This window comes from Phalacrocorax aristotelis, chromosome 14 (genome assembly GCF_949628215.1).
Source record: "Phalacrocorax aristotelis chromosome 14, bGulAri2.1, whole genome shotgun sequence".
Taxonomy (NCBI): Eukaryota; Metazoa; Chordata; class Aves; order Suliformes; family Phalacrocoracidae; genus Phalacrocorax; species Phalacrocorax aristotelis.
The window spans coordinates 17,637,857-17,653,281 of NC_134289.1; the positions used below are offsets into that span (position 1 = coordinate 17,637,857).

At 40.6% G+C, this 15,425-nt stretch overlaps 1 long non-coding RNA gene across 3 annotated transcripts in view; it reads left to right on the top strand.

The window, feature by feature from the left end:
* The window catches only part of LOC142064450 (uncharacterized), a 112,732-nt gene that overhangs the window by 55,971 nt on the left and 41,336 nt on the right, over positions 1–15,425 (top strand). For all 3 annotated transcript variants that reach the window (XR_012663108.1, XR_012663107.1, XR_012663109.1), the window contains exon 2: positions 174–236. This is a non-coding gene — a long non-coding RNA (uncharacterized LOC142064450). The remainder of the gene's footprint in view (positions 1–173; positions 237–15,425) is intronic.

Genomic DNA, 15,425 nt, shown 5'->3' on the forward strand with positions numbered 1-15,425 from the left:
GAAGGAATCACTAAAATCAGCACTACTTTCATTTCCTGAGCTGAAAACTGCAGTAGTTCAGGAACTGAAGTGAATCAGACACTGTGGATGGAGAATATTTTCATTTTGGAAAATACTGCTGCCTTACACTGTCAGATACACATATTTATACAAAACTACTTTTCTCTCCCCAGGTTCATGGTGTTTTCACTCAGTCTCTGTCTGGTACAACATACCTCTTTCTCAGACTTCTTGAGGTAAGGAAGAATTGATGCAAAGGATAATTTTGGCCTGGGCAGCATGGTAGACAGAGAGACTGGGAGAAAATTCATAATTTGTGGCTCTTCGGTTCAGTGTGTTGATGAAACGCCTAAGAAACAAGTCTTAGACGTCTTGGGAAGTTAATCTTATATCTACATTATTACAATTTAATACTTTATGCTTTCTTGATTGTGTTAGTTACAAAATGCCATAAAGTACAAGTAACCAGCTGAAGCTGAGTAGTGATTCATCAGGTTTTCAGGCCTGAAAGGTGTGTACTGCTTGAGGTGATTTCCACGCCTGCCCCCCACCCCAGTAGTGGCACTGAGCTAGAAAAGCATTAGAATCTGTGCTGGGCATCTAGTCTAAAGCACTGTATAAGAGTATTATAGTGAAGTACATCAACATTTACATATATTTACATATGGAAAGACTGAGATACAGAATGAAAATTAAAAGTTGACATGTCTGGCTCTTGGACAAGATCTGCTGGGTAGGAAAGGATGTAATGTCCTCATGTATGGCATAGCTATTAGTATATTAGGTCTGAGGTTATTCTACGTTATACTTTTTAGCATTTCTGTTTTGTCTAATGTGCTCTTCAAAGATTGACTTTTTGTACCAAAATTATTCAACGAGTGGGGGTATGAAGATGAAGTAGTAACGTTCTCCAGAGTGCACCACTAGTTCTTTTTCTCACTAGCTTGATGTGCATTCAAAAGCAGAAATGTTTATTTTGCTTCAAGTGACTCTATCCTCCAGAGCTCAGTGAGATGATCGTGCACAAGATAGGGGGCTGTCACAAGAGCTCTCCAATGGGTTGCTTTGATGTTGGGAGCTGGAGCCAACTCTAGAGTGTCAGAACAACAGATTTAATTTCTCAGCATCGTCCTCTGGGAACAGCGGTAATAAGAGATGACTTCTTGTCTCCCAAGTATTCCTTCAAGCGTGCATCCCTGCTAGCCCCTCATCAGCTGCTATGCTGGGCGCTCTCTGGCACCTGAAAGTATGCATCTTCCAGCCCTTTGAAGAGTGCCCATTTCATGTTTGTGTGTCTCTCCAGTTAATAAAGATGTTTTGAAAGGGGGAATTTAGAAAGTAAGAGTGGTCGTGCTTCTGGGTTTGGTTTAAGTGCAGCTCTTTTGTGTTTAATGTGTGTACCTGTTTCTGGGCTGGGGCTAGTCACTGAAATGTGGTTCTTGAAACCCAGGAGTGTTGTATCACCTAGGACAGGTATTGCAGAGATCACTGTGATTCAGCTGATATGGTTTTAGAGCAGGACAAGGGTATCTATGTTAAATTTCAAAGTTTTATCTTAAACCTGATGTCGCTTTTCAGCAGGAATATACTCTAATCTTCTTGTTATCATGCTCTAGGGGAGTTACAGGGACAGTAACATCTGTGCTTGCTGTATAAGGCTGACTGCTGTTTCAGGAGCCAGTCTGTGCTTTATCCAGTGTCTCTTCATAATGGCGCAGAGATTGCAGGCCCTGCACCTTCCTGCAGGAGGCCTCACAGGATGGCACTAACTACTGGCATTGCAACATGTGGGCCTTGGGGCTCCATCACTTCCCATTGACTTGTGAATACTTCTGAGATCCAGAGCACTCCAGAAGAGATAGGAGGCATGCTGGTTGCAAGTGAGGGGAAGCCAGTAGTCAGCCAAACCCTAAGCTTGGTAGGTGGGCATAGATGACTGAAGAGGTTGAACCATGGCTTTAATGAATGGATATTCTGCTTCTGAGAGTATCTTGGACGTCCTTCAGCCTCGACCTTCCCACAGAATCACCATGTTGGGAGGAAGGGAGTATGACTTCCCTTCACTATCTCCATCTTTGTTTCTGTAATCCTTCCTTTCTTTTTGTTTATAATTGTTCTTTAAAGAAATAACATAAAACTCCCTTACAGATTTTCATAATTTTAACTAAACAAAAGGGAGGTGCATAGGAGCCTCATTCATCACCTTTTGTCACCAGACTTGATTTGACATCTGAGACTACAGAGAAACTTTGGCAAGTGTGATGATTTCCCGTGTGGGGGTAATAAGAGAGAAAAAAGCTGTCAGTTGAAAACAGCAGGAGCTGCATTAGCAAATATAAATTAAACAGATGGCTAAGATACTGCAGCTGTCGCATAGAAGCTCCAGGAAGATCTTTAGCTTAGAGCTGCAGGAGGCTGTTTTAAAAGGAAAGATGAAAACAACAACGAAGCAAACTTTAGCATGACGAAAGAGACAATAGAGCCATTCAGATGATTATATGAAACTTATCCAGCACTGGTTTGTTGGTTTTTTTTTACCTTCTCAAATCTTAGGACTCTAAAATTAATTCAGGACCAGGTATTATAAGATTGCATTACAGATTTTCATATCGTGGGTTTGTCTGCTGGTTTAGAGGTACTCTTCTGAACTTCAGTGTGAGGCTCTGGAAAGTGGGGAGAAGTGTGACACATTGCACAATTTTGATCTTCAACTGCTTGTTTTACAGCTGTTTCAAGAAAAACTTCATATGAAAGAATTGTTTATAAATAAAATGTTTGTGGAAAAGCGGTGTTAAAAGTGTCAACATTTTGGTGGAGGAAGCACCTGCATTTAAAGTGTCTTGCGTGTTCAGTCTTAAGGTAACATTTTTCAGACTTGTTTTCAGCTGAAAAGTGATAAAACTACATCCAAGTATGTATGTTTTTTTAAAATACAGACATATGTTAAAACAAGGACAAATTGGAATTTTGGTGCTGTTTCTCGGAGGTCAAAAGGCAATTAATTTTCTAAACATTGTGTCCATAATGTATTTTCCTCAATTAGGACTGATTGTTTGTCATAGAGACCTTGTGCGTAAGCAGAGCCTGTTATGCTGCTTTCATGGTTAGGTGAAGATGTGAATTATGAAGTAGGTGCAGCTGCGTTTGAAGCCTGTGTTGTACATTCAAAGAAATAGTGTGCATAAATGAATTCCTAGACAGGCTGATCGATTTCCCAGATTTCTGCTTTGTCTGTTTGCTTTTTTTATTGTGAAATTTTTCGTGTATTTATGGTTGACTTTTTAAACCATACTTAATATGCAAGAAATTCTGCATTTTTGTTGTACTACAGCTCTTTGTGCAAAATTAGTATATTTTCAATTCTGCATATTTTTTCCAAATGGTGTTGTTCCTTTACAATAAATATCTTTAGGTGCAGTTAGATCTGATTCTAAATTTCATCTGTACGTTACGATTTGAGAACTACAAACCTACATATCAAAAAACTAAATCTGTTGTTCCTTCTTTATTTGTCCTTCTTCCCATCATCCCCATAAAGTTTGAGTATATTAGCCCTAGCATGCTGTGAAAGTCAGTGAACCACCATTCTGTTAGAGCTAGGAAGTTCATCATTGGGATGTAAATGCTCTTTACTGGCTAAATATTTAACCTATCCTAGACTTTTTCCTGATCTTAGTGGTTCAGGACACAAATCATGAAGGGCATCGAAGGTCAAAAACAACAGCTTGAGTTTATTTGTGTGAGCTTGTTGAGAACACGTAGCCTCAGTCTCCCCATACCGTTCAGGGTGCTTCAGCTGTCTCTCTGAGTAGAAGTGAGCTCCTCATCATTTAACTGTGCATTTCTTCTCCGGTTGCAGCTTTGTGCTTCACTGTAGAGCAGAACAGCTGATCATGCCGAGTAATTGTTGTTCCTGTGCTTTAAATTTCATTTCTACCCCTGCAGAAACTTTGGAGCAGTTATAAATTCCAGATAACTAAGAGGAAAAAAGCCTCAGCCTGAGTGTATGCCTTTTCTTCCATTTTCGCTTGAGAGAAAAAAAGTTGGCCTTGAAGCGTACTTGAACTTGAGAATGATAAGTGTGGGGTATCTCTGTCAGTGATGGAGGGATGTTTCAGAGTAGGTGACCTTCCACTGGGAAGCCTGACCTCAGCCTCCACATATTTGCTCCTAGACTTTTGCTCCAATGCCTTAGCTAAACTTCACTGCCATGAAGTGCTCAGCAAGAGAGCGGTTTTGTGTAGGCAGGACCCAGGGCATGCAGAAGGATTATGCGCTGAACCCTGCAAATTCCCTGTGAGAACTCTTCCTGGGAAGAAACCAAGGGATCAGTCAGTGTCATCAGAGCCTGAAGAGAGACAACAGCTAAGAAGGGATGAGAAGGAGCTAAAGCAGAGGAGTGCGATGGGAAGAAATAGAGGGGCAAGATAGCCGTGCATTTAAAGGTGGTTAACCTTAAATTTTCTGCTGAGTATCCCAAAGGCAAGAATGAACTTTTCCAGCTAGAAATGTAGTAACTGTCTAAGGGCCGTATTCTGTCCTTGATCTTCATCCAAACCTTCTGTCTGCATGAAACTTACTCAAAAACCATCCATCCAGTGCAGAATGCCGTGGAGGATGGAAGGGTTTCATGGTTGCTACGCTGTATGTACAACAAATTAAGTGCTGTCTGGCTATGGCACAGAGCCAGCAGGGAAAATGCCTTTGTAGTTTTTGAAAGAAGGCTGTGATGTAAATTTTCATGTTATAGGAAGTGTTAATATCTCATTGATTAGGAACAGCTGCTTACATGCAAAATGTATGCTAGTGGAAAAAGGAAACATAATCCAGCTTTTTTTGGTGCTCTCGTGACAAGCAAGTGCCTCTTAATTGGAAGCAAGAAAGCCCAGCCTTTTGGTACTATACCTTTGGTCTATAGCTTAGCCAATCTGCAAAAAGATTTCATGTATTTCATCTCTTATTTGAACCTTGTTCTTTTTCAGCCTAGTCCACAACTGTCAAGCCTGGTTTTTAGGTCAGTGCTTCTCTTCGTGCTATATGGACAGGTACATCAGTGACTGAGAGAACATGTAAAAATTATAAATTACTGCTTGTTATTATGCTTATCATTCCAGAGGTCACATTAATAATTCTTAGGTATACAAAACAGCGCATCAGGTAGTCCTGGTATGTGGGCTGCATATTCTACAGTGCTAGGTCGGTAAATAATAGGTTACTGATTAATTTACAGTAGCTAGTCTTTTTCTAATTTGTCTCAATAGCAGATAAGATTGAGTTTCATGTTCAGTTTTGCTTCAAAGCAGATTCAGCTTTACTTCTCAGTGGAAAGCAACTGAATACACCTACTTTTTGGTAATGAAACCATCTTTCATGTGGAAAACGAATTTTCCATATTGCTCAGTTAGGATACTTCTCTTAACTATGGCAATTTCTGTCTTTGGATTTTGCGCTCCGTTCCAGATTCAAGCATGTCTGATCCAAATCAGCTTGTGGAAAAATGTTTCACCAATTTGTAACTCACCACAGATTTAAAACATGGTTCTGCCAAAGTGTTATGCTATGGTGCATAGCGTTCGTGCTGTGGCGTTAGAAAATTGTGTGCTACTGCAGGTGGACATGGAGAGACACCCTTCTAAAATAAATACAGGTATCTCTTGGAGAAAAGCCTTCCAGAGTTGTGAGACAGATGAGTTTCCTTTCCCTGTGTAAGCAAGCCCTTAGGTGATGAGATTTGCTACAGACTTCTAGCAAGATGTGGAAAGGTCTACTGCCCCAAGCAGTTCAGAGTAAGGCTAAACATGACTAGAAAAAAAATTGCAAGCAGTCATTTGGTAACCTGGCATGATGGTGCCTCTCCACCTTTGTTAGGAGAAAAATAGCAATTGGATGTTTGACGTCGTTTCAAACCTGAGTGAGAAAACTGGGGTCTTGGATAGAAAATAATGATAATAGCACAGTTAAAAATGACTGTCACATGAACTAGTTTCTTTTACCACAGTCTGTGTTCTTTGCAGTTGTATAAGTAGTTTCTAGGCATTCATTCTAGTGCTGTTAATATTCCGCATTTTTTTTTATTTGGCAGAACATATCCGATCAAGGCTTTCTCTTAATTGTCTTCATTCCTTTAGCTTCTTGCTTCTTAACAGCACAAAAAGACCCAACAATTATTTTGTATAAGATAGTAAAGTCAAATGCATTTGCTGCTAAAGGGATATCTTTCCAGAGGGCTCTGTTGCTTCTAGCTCATTCATGTGAATAAATGAATGCAGAGGCTCGGTAATGTGAAAGTAGTAAATACACATCCTTCAGTTGCAGTCTCCAAAATGTGTTGGTCAGAGCTACCCTTTGGGGTTTTGCCAGCATAACTGTGTTTTGTTAAGATCCTCCAGAAATCACCCTTCGCTGACGTACCGTGTTCTATGCTAGATTCAGTTAGATACCAGCAAAAATGTGCTTTGCCAGTATAGCTTGTTTTTTCAGGGAACTGGTATTAGCTGTTCTGGCAAAATAACTTTTTTGCCTGTGTAAACCACATCTCAACTAGGCAGATTTGCTAGTATAGCTATTTTAGCAAAGCCTTTCTACAGTAGAAAAGACCTTATTGATAATACTGTGAGGTTCCCACAGTAGATGAAAGGCACAATACAAAGGGCTTTACAAACATGAATTAAGCTTCACAACACCCCTGTAAAATAAATCATCCTTCTAGCTTGCCAATGTTTAGTTTCTTTTAATATGAGATGTTTTGTGGGGATGAGAAGAATGGTTAGAAGATTCGGAATTGGGGGAATTAATGTCTGGTAGCATTGATAAACTAAACAAATTTATAATCTGAGGGAATCCCCTGCCATCTCTATCTGATGTTTAAAATGCCCTGGCAAAACCAGTGGTTTAGAGTATCAGGTAGCTGCTGGTTGCTGGTTTCACCTGATTCTTGGCAGTATGAGGAGATCTAATGCTGACACTTGGCAGTTCCTTTCTTCCTAAAAACCTGGAGCTGGCTTTTCTGTATGTGCTCTTCTCATTAATACTGTTTTTAACTACAGTGTTCTCTCTCCCTGATTTGTGTTAGACTCCTGCGGTCTCATACAGCTTATGTAGTCCAGGGTATGAACAGCTTACACAGTAAAGGGATCTCAGAGGGAATGGGGAGAGGAGGAAAACTATAGATATATGCACAATAATGATTTTAAAGTCAAGTCACACAAAAGTTAGAGTAGTCTGATATTGAGTTTGCCTATAGGGTCTTAATTCAGGCGTTTTTGTGTGTTAATTATCATGTAGTCTTTAATTACATTATCACATTCTATTTATTCTTTTTCATCTCTTAGGGAACAAGGAACAGAAGAACTCTGCTAGGATGTAGGTTAATTTTCTTCTTTACCATTCACCAGCATCACTTTTGAATTCAGACTGTAAACTTTTGGGGCAGGCCCAGGCATTTCCAGAGTCCTCTGTTAAACACTGTGTCCTGCAATCTGTATTTTAATACATCTATCAAGAATTTAAGCAAGCTGTGCAATTTATCCTCTTCCCAGTTCAAGACCTTCATGTGGTGGTACTTCTTTTCATAAAGAAGATACCGTTCCTCGCCAAGTGTAGTGAGGGACTCACTTTTGAAAAGCTGTCGCAGATCCCCTGAAATCTGGGAGATGGTGGAGGCATCTGGGCTGTTCCCTGTCCTAAACCTTCCCTCGTGCGAGGGGAAGTTCCAGTCGCCGTTTGGCAGTGTGCTTGATCCTCCGAGAGCTACTTGATCCGATAGGAGTATTTTTGTGCTCTGTTTCCACAGCAACAGCACACTTTATTTTTTTTCCCCTTCTCAAGGTGGCTGTTGCTTTGAGAATTAGACTTGTGGAAAATCTTGGCTTTCTTGTCCCCTGTTGAGCTTCCAGCTTGCACAGGTCAGGAGTGGAAGGAGTAGGATGGGGAGAGCATGACTCTCAGCACAGCCAGTGTGATTGTGAAGTGACAGTGGAAGGAATGAGTCCTACTTAATTTTGGGTTTTAGTGTTAATTAAATGATTGTGTTGAAAGTCGTGGCTCTTCCCAAGCTCTGCAAATGAAAGGCTTGGGACTGGGACATTGGCAACGATCATTTTAGCCCTTTGATTAACTCTTGTAATCATGTAGGACCCATGTCCACTTCATGCAGGTGTTCGTGTGCAGTATGAAACCAGGTGTACATTCTTCTGTCCACCTGCTCATAGAGACTTCTTGCATGCATGTCACATTAAGAAACCGATTATTCTGTCACAGCATTCATCCTAGCGTTGTGGGGAAGGGAAGCATTACGTTTAATCACTCCCCTGACATAGGAAGTCAATGTTAAGCCACCTCTTGGGCATGGTACCTCCTGTAGATAGCAAGACAGTTCCTTTCAAACTGAAGTACACATGCCAGTCTCAACATCTGCTGCCTGGAGGACTAAGAAGCTTTCAGTTTTTGAAATATTTCTATAAATCAGTCCTTTTTTTGTTATCATTTAAAGGTGGGTGAGAACAGAAGCATATGGTTTGATACTGATATCTTGCTGGGGTTGGTATTTTTAATCTGCAGCTAAGAAAGCAGTCTCTTATGTGGATGCCTAATGCAAGCCTAAATACAATGGCTTTATTTTTTCAACTGTTTTATTTTGCCTCTTCCATGGTATCCTGGTCCGAAGAACTAAACTGTTATCTTTTCCTACAGAGCGTGTAATTTGTGGTACTGAGCTGTTTGCTGTGATTTTTTTTTTGTCTCCTTTACTCCTCTCCTCTTTCGTAGGAATTGCATGTTTCAGGGAACGCTGTAGTAAGTGCTTTTTTGCTCTTAACAAACTCACTAACTGAATATGATGAAATAATTTTAAATTAATTTAATTTAAAATTCAGACAAGTCAATTATATTATTAATATTGGCTTCAGCAGTCTCCCTTGAAGAGTGAATATTTAAAGTGGTATCTGTCACTATGTTATGCTTTTGCAGTAAAGGCTTCTGCTTGATCTCAGAGTGTGGTGGCTCTTCACCATCAGTATTTTAGTTGTTAGTAGTTTTGGGTCATGACACCGTAAGCTTTATATTTCTCTCTGACAAATAAGTGGATGTGTTGACTGGCAAAACCAATGGCTAATGGATGAAGCCACATAATCTGGGGTTATCATGGAAAGGCTGTGGTTTATAGCCATCTCTACAGTGCTAAGGCCAGATGCTTATCCATAGAAAATGTAAAAAGCTGTTCAGGATTAAGCATCCAAGAAGTGTCATATATGTACAAAAGCCAGAAATTAATTAAAAAACCTTTTACTGCTTTCTCATTATAAGCAATCTGGATATACTTTTCATGTTAAAGATCTTGTATTTGGTTCAGAGATGAAGAGCACTCCAGTACTGAACCTTTTTTAAATTGAAAATGAAGTTCATGATTGCAAGTCTTGCATTGCTTGACTTCAACTCTTTCTGGTTGTAGCTAGCTCTTTTTGACTGCACGCTGAAGAAACTGTACATTTTAGATTGCTCAAGAACTTGTTTATTGAAAGACCAGAGTGTAAAATTCCATGTCTGTTTAACATTCAGTAATTTACCATTAAGCTACTTAACAAAAGTTAAAATTTATGTTAATACTGTCTTGATTAAACAGCACTCATTATCACTCACTGTGATTTGGCTAAATCAGTTTGCTAGCAGATGTCTTAATAAGGGAGGCATCCTACTATAGCATGTCCAAATTAAGTTGAGTGTGTTGTAGAAATGTTTTGCAGTTCCATAGCATCTTTCATTTCAAAGCACTTCACACAATCATATATGATATTGGGAAAAAATACTAGGTAATATAATGACCAAGGCAAATTTATGCATTTTAGAGAGCTGCAGGACATTTCATAGCTTCAACAGATGTCTTGTATTACAGTTTTTAGTGTTTAGTACAAAATAGTTGTCTAGTGGTTTCTAACCCAGAAATCAGTTTATTTAGCTTGCAGAAGGATTGAGTTAACCCTCTGAAGGTTGGAACAGATGCCTCTATAGATATTAAATATTTCAAACCACAGCTTCAAACTACTTTTAAGTCATCCTTTCCAGCCAGTCTTAGAATCTTTCGTGTCCTTCAAACCTCTCCTCTTTCATTTTCTTTTAATATTGTTTTATCACCACAGAAAATACTTGTGGTTTCCCATCTTTCCCTTCAATTATTCTTTGGTGCTGACTTGCAGAATCACTTAAAACTCCTGTTGTGTGGGCTTTGCCAAACTAACTGAAAACTGAAGTGAAGAGGACTTTTTTTTCTGTATGCAGTGTTAGGTTCGTAGCTTTGGGTTAAGACATACCTCCTTAAGTCCTCACAATTTGTTTTTATGTATTTTGTTTCTTCAGTGTATGTACACAGGGAAAGGTAATACAAATCATAATTGTGCATATGCAAATCTAAGGATTTTCTACGTTCCAATTGTTTGCCTGTAATGTGCTTTTCCAGCTCCTATTCCCCAGCCTCTCCAGCATTCTATTATATTACATTCTACTATAGTTGCGGTGTAGTGCAAAGCAGATACCCGACACGTGACACCAAACAAGTCCTTGCCTAATTTTTTTCTCTTTAAGAACTGGACTAGTCATGTTTTGCATTTAGTTAATGGTTACATTTATCGATTGTATTTTACAGATAGCATAACTGAGAGCAGACTCTGAAGGCAGTTTGCCCAAGATCCCAGTATCTCCTGTAATTCTGGTTGTGTTTCCCTGATTTGGAATGATTCAATTAAGAACTATATGTAGTTTCATAGATGTGTGATGTATCAAGTTTATGGCTCATCAGATAACGTTCATACTCACCATTTCCCTCTGTGCATGCACCTGGCTGGGTTTTCTTGCGACCACAACTCATTTTATTGCCAGATTTTCCCAAGCTTAATATGACATGGGCCAGGTAGTAAGGTTGATGTCTGTGTTATGTTACGAGGTGAATAGTTGAGTTGGATTTCAGCCATCCTTGAAAGCAAAAAGTACTTTTTAAAAATATTAAAACTATTTCTTGCATTTGTTAGGTCTTTATATAACTCAAAGGCAGTTGAAGTGATTTTACTTAAACCAAGGATGTAATATTTCAGTGCTGAAGGCAAAAGTTAAAGAAGCTGAGGAGCAATTGACAACAGGCTGGGAAGGTGCAGGAGGCAGTTGGCGCAGCCAGGAGGCTGCAGGGGCCACTCCCCTCCTGGCCCCCTTCGACTCCTAGGTCCCTTTAGTCTGTTGGCTGCACTGCTGGTGGGGAGGTGCTAGATGCGAGAGATTTGAGATTGATTTAGTGCTGGTACTGTAACGCTTAAAGGAAATTAAAGATACAGCAAGTGAGAGCTGGTGAGAGATCCAGTAAGGGCTTTCTGAGGCATTAATGGTCCTCAAAGTGGAGTCCTCTTACATTATTCATGCCCTTTGAGCTTTTAGCCAAGCTGAGCCCTCTGCACTCAAGTGTGATAGTGGAAGGTAAAAGGAGATTATCCCTGTAGTGATATATTGAAAGTTTCTTGCCAAAGTAATAGTTTTGACAGTGAGTTGTGGGGATAGGAGCATGTCAGAGAGAGGGGAAACCAGATTTCAACTGTGATCTATGAAAGTGCTCGAGAGTATTCCACAGTGAAGTGATAGAAAGACCATTTGAACATATACAAGTCCTGGGGGCCTTATCCTTCCTCATCAAAAATGTGTCTTCCAGGTTTCGAGAGAAGATATGTCTTACAGCTGCAAGATGAGCTAGTACTCAAAGCTTTCTGATGATGCTATGGAAAGCTTTGCTGTTATGGAAAGCTTTGGCATGTTAAGACTGACTGTAGCAGCCAAGACTTCTCAATGATTTGTAGATCAGGTACCTTCTGTACCTGAATTCCAGCTTGAGTCTGTAGGTGTTACTGTGGTTGTGATTGTTTCTTTGAACATGTTTACCTTTCCTTAGGTAAACTCCTTATGTTTAGGATTCTTCTTTTCTTCTTCTTCCTCCTACCATTTTTTAATTCATCCCATCATTACATACAGTAGGACTGTGTGTTCAATGGAGCTTTTAGGAAGGGTTCAGAAACAGGAGGCTTTTAATGCGATGGATCTATATTGGTAATTGATCTGGGATATTTGCGCTGGAGTGGTCTCTTATATCCAGCTTTTACTCCCTGTGTATCCCCCAGCTCCTCTGAGGTTTCACAGCGAGTATCCAGAATGTAAACCAGATCACTGCAAACTAGTGGAGAATGACCTCACTCAGAGGCTAAAAGTTACTTTGGGAAGGGGGTGGAGAAAGCGGCTGTAAATAAAGTCCTTGGTTGGTGCATAAGTTTAAGGACGTCTAAATTTCGATTTACTGTATGAACCCTTTGTAAATAGGACTAAAATATATTACTTTGGAGGCAGGGAGTACAACTTGTGATGGAAAAATGCAATACCTGTGCCAAGTACTGGTTAATTTGTGAGCACAGAACACAGATTTCCCCATGTGCTCACAGACTCTTCATACCATATTCCTTCTTTTATTCCCCCACTTACAGAAAATCATGTTCAAGGGTAATATTATTAAAAGCAAGTTATTATTTAGAAGTGCAAGGTCTGTGGCTTTTAGGTAAATGACAATTCTGAAAATTTTACCCAGGAAGGTATACGTTGGAGGGAGTTGTTTTGGTTTTGTTGGAGCCAAGAATTTGATGCATTTGCCACTTGACATAAGCCTTAAGAATAATTTGATTAAAAGACTGTGCCTTGGAGTCTAGCAGTCTGGAATAAAGGGTCTCAGTGAATGGTGTATCTGTCCATGCTCTGGTGTTCAGGAGAGACTAAAAGTGTTTGGGCCACAGAATTAAGGTCCAGGAGGAGAATGACTCATAAAACACAGTGATTAGTACTAGTCTGGTATCATAACCACACCCAGGATGCTTAAGAGACAGAAAGGAGGAGAGTTAAAAAAATTATTCCTGTGAAGAACTGTGAAGATTGTTCCTCTGGGATTGCGCTCTTGATTGTGCAGCCTCGTAGCTGCATCTTAAATGAGCTGTTGCAATTTTACCCCTTGGGCATTTTTCAGGCTACTAGACATTTCTTTTTTGGTGGATATCAACAATACCTATTCCTGAATGTTCCTGAGATCCAGATGTTACTAACGGCAGCCTTTGAGTGATGACTGAGGAACTGTGTTGAAGGTTTTGCCTTACTTCTAAAGTATGCTAAGCATTTGATAGTTAAGCAGTTAAACTCTTTTTGACATTGGTTCAGCTACAGCATTTCCTTATAACCATTGCTGATTGCAGATAATTTTCTTGATGTGGTGTTTTTGCTTCAGTGTCGATCAAGATGTACGATCAGTAACAAATATAGTGAAAAAGATGCTGGAAGTTCTGGAAAGTCTCTGTTGAAGGGCTTTAGCAGTCCAGGCTTTTCCACCACTTGCCTGTCACCTTCTGAGACAGAACCTTTCATAATAGCTTTGTACCTGGTTAATTTTGTGAACAATTGCAAAAGTTCCTGTATTGTTTTGGCCTTTCTGTAGGTAATACTTGCAGATTCCTTACACGCTGCTTATTTAAAGTAACATCAGTAGCATCACAGCCTTTAAAAGGGCACAAGCAGGTGCAGTCAGGCATGAACCCCCCTGAGCTCCCCCAGCTCAGTCAGCGGCAGCAGAGCTCTCCATTCACCTCCGCCGGGTGTACTGCAGGAGAGCCACGCTTGGATTTCAGTTCAGCCTTCAGTTCCTGCCGCCAGCAATCGTGAAGGTGCCTGCAGAGCCACCTGGGGTAAGGGTGCAAGCCTGTGGCTCGACACAGTGCAGCTATTTGCTTAGCCTCCCTTGCAGTTAGTAAAAAGGAGGAGAGATTGGGAAATAAAAAGCAGTAGTCCAAGGATGAGAGCAGGGAAATCACCACTCCTCTGTCAGAAGTAGTGTGACAGGAAAGTCCCGCTCTGGAGGAGAGGTAAGTTTAGCCTGGGAAATAAGGGGGAGGAAGTGCAAAGACTGGGTTTCACGTAAAGCACGCTGGCTCCGTTTGAGTATTTGGCATGCCTGCTATGCTTAATGATGTTGGTATTTAAATAGTTTTAAGCAGGCTTTGAAGTTAAAGCCATGTTGAGTTAAGGTAGAGGTCAGTGTGTTGTAACTGTTGGCTGAACATTGATAACACCTTTGTGTCCTTGTAAATTTTTAAGCTATTTGACAAAAAAAAAAAGATCTAGGAATATGATTTTGAATCAAAAATTTAATAATTATGGCAGTTTTATGTGTCAAAACTCAGCGAATCACAGAAGGCTGTTATTTTTCTGCATCCATAGTACTCTTCTTCATGGCCGTATTGAATGTGTGTAATGAAACTCTTGGGCCTGGATTTTTCCTCCAACATGCAGAGAAGCATGTGTTTGGTTTTAAATTTTGAACCATGCTAGTCAAGTGTTTTAAAGCAAGGAAATACCAGGCAAGAGGAAAATGGGTATCTCCCATTCAAACTGGCATACAGGTGTAATGGCTGTGCCTGGGAAACTGGTACAGTGCAGCACTTCACACCACAACCCCTGCGGGCACTGGCAGCAGTGAAACAGAGGAAATTTTAAAGTGTATAGGAATAGACAAGCCCAGCACTGCTTATGTGAAAGGAATTGGTCCAGAAGATTTTATCTTCTGTTTAGGTTTGCTTTCCCTGCTCATGTCACACCTCCTCACTATTCTCCTTCCTTCGACCTTCCAGGACTGCCACCTCTTGAAGGTGAGGACCCCCTTCCCTGATCTTTGAAGAGGTGTGAGAGACAATAGCAGAGCATTGAAGGAGGGCATGCAGGTGTACTGCCTGTATTTTCAAGAACACTTGGGATGGTGATTGCTGGAGGCACAATGCTCCTTCAGACTGTTTAAGATATAGCTGAGTGGAGGTTGCACTGGTATAAAGAGGCCAGTATGGGTTGGAAGAGCAATTACAGGAGAGCACTCTAGTGCAGCTGAAGTGGGGAAAAAAGTATTTTTTGTTCCCCCCACTGTTCAACAGGAATATGTTTACATAATTAGTAGGAAAACTGCTCTCAAATATATGCGATTTTGTGTATATTCCCATGGGGACAGTAGAATGTATGAATATAAACCACCCTCGATACCATATCTTTGGCATGTCATCTGTCTGTGCCTTCAGATGTTCACAGCACTTCCTTGCACTGGGAGGTTGCAGAAACCAGCCTAAGCATCAGTCCCTGAGGGCACCAGTGCCCTGAGAACCTTCATGCGGGACCCCCACCTGTGCACTGTCCCCAGGGGTCCAGGGACTGCCCTCCAGCTCAGGCCTGGGCCTTCAGTCCTGGCCCGAGTGTCATGGAAGGTATGCCTGTCTCCTCATCTGTCTCTAGGGTTGTATCCTGCATGGATCATGAACTTATGCTGTAGATAGCATGTTTTCTGTCTTGTCCTGTGTCTGGGTCCATCTCCTTTTGCTTCTAACTGG